Source organism: Odocoileus virginianus, chromosome 22 (assembly GCF_023699985.2).
Source record: "Odocoileus virginianus isolate 20LAN1187 ecotype Illinois chromosome 22, Ovbor_1.2, whole genome shotgun sequence".
NCBI classification, from domain to species: Eukaryota; Metazoa; Chordata; class Mammalia; order Artiodactyla; family Cervidae; genus Odocoileus; species Odocoileus virginianus.
In genome coordinates this window covers 11,771,276-11,772,842 of record NC_069695.1, presented here as the reverse complement: position 1 = coordinate 11,772,842, position 1,567 = coordinate 11,771,276, and the positions used below count along the sequence as shown (strand labels likewise).

At 42.8% G+C, this 1,567-nt stretch overlaps 1 pseudogene; it reads left to right on the top strand.

The window, feature by feature from the left end:
* Positions 1–1,098: 1,098 nt before the first annotated feature.
* LOC139030431 (protein tyrosine phosphatase type IVA 1 pseudogene) lies at positions 1,099–1,567 on the top strand (annotated as a pseudogene).

The window sequence follows — 1,567 nt, the reverse complement described above, 5'->3', positions numbered from 1 at the left end:
ACTGGTTTAAAACACAATAAAATAAAAACTGCTAGGGTAATAGGTAAGTCAGAAAAAGAATTAAACAGTCAGATTTAGCTGACTGCCTCCTCATTATTTCCTGAAATCACTGTATTATTAACAAACTGGGAAACATGACAAATATTCCAAATCCAGGGTTTGGTATGTGGGCCCCAGGTATGTGTGTCCCAAAACAAGCCACTGGGGTTCCAGAAGAAAATATGTAATGTTTACTGATGGTCACCTTTATGTTAAGCTTATGCAGCATTTGGGAACCTTAGGGTGAAGCTCTAAGAGTGGACCTTTCTTGGGATAACTAAACCTGCTGCTGATTGTCACTTCAGTCCTGTCCGGCTCTGTGCGACCCTATGGACTGTAGCCCACCAGGCTCCTCTGTCCATGGGATTCTCTAGGCAAGAACACTGGAGTGGGTTGCCATGCCCTCCTCCAGGGGATCTTCCTGATCCAGGGATCGAACCCATGTCTCTTATGTCTCCTGCATCGGCAGGCGGGTTCTTTATTGCTGAGGCACCAGGAAAGCCGCTGGATAACCAAACCTACAGCAAGAGAACAGGCTGGAGGGAAGCAGTTCTGAGGTGTTCTCGGTCACACATTTGCGGAGTTTCTGAAGGGCAGCGGAGATTACTAGCAGGCACAGCACGACCTCCATGCAGACAAGTGAACTGTAGAAATTCATTACTATTCCATCAAGAAGCCCCCATAAGAGTGATTAACCTGGACACAGAAGTGTTGACTTGAAATCCACAGAGCATTTTTTACAGGAGGTCGAACCTGGATGGGGTAAACCTCAGGGTACTTCCTTTCTGTTGCCTCAGCATCACTGGATTGAAGAACTGTTGCTTCTTGTTTCGAGGTTCATTACATTTCCCGTTACTTCTAACTTCATACTCGAAAGGACCGAGAATTTCAAGTGGAGTACACTGAAGTAGACTCAGTATCTTTGCATCATTTCTATATTTAATTTTTTAAATTCTTTCATATCCCAATTGAGTTTTTTTTTTTAATTGAGTGTTTTTTAACTGAATGAACGTGGCTTGAACGAACCATGCAGCTCCTATGGAAGTTACACACAAAAAGATGACATTTGTTATCACACACAATCCAACAAATGTAGCCTTAAACAAAGCTACAGAGGAACTAAAGAAGTATGGAGCTACCACAATAGGAAAGTGTGTGAAGCAGCTTATGACTCTCACTCTTTCGGACAAAGAAGGCATCCATGTTCTCAACTGGCATTTTGAAAACGGCACACAACCATCTCACCAGATTGTTGATGATTGTTTGTCTTGTGAAAATTAAGCTTTGTGAAGACCCTGGTTGTTGTATTGCTCTTCGTTGTATTGCAGGCCTTGGCAGAGTTCCAGTGCTTGTCACCCTAGCAGTAACTGAAGGTGGAATGAAATATGAAGATGCAGTACAGTTCATAAGACAAAAGTGGCTAGGAGCTTTTAACAGCAAGCAGCTTTTGTATTTGGAGAAGTATGGTCCTAAAATGTGGCTGCGCTTCAAAGACTCTAAAAGTCACAGAAACAACTGTTGCATTTGA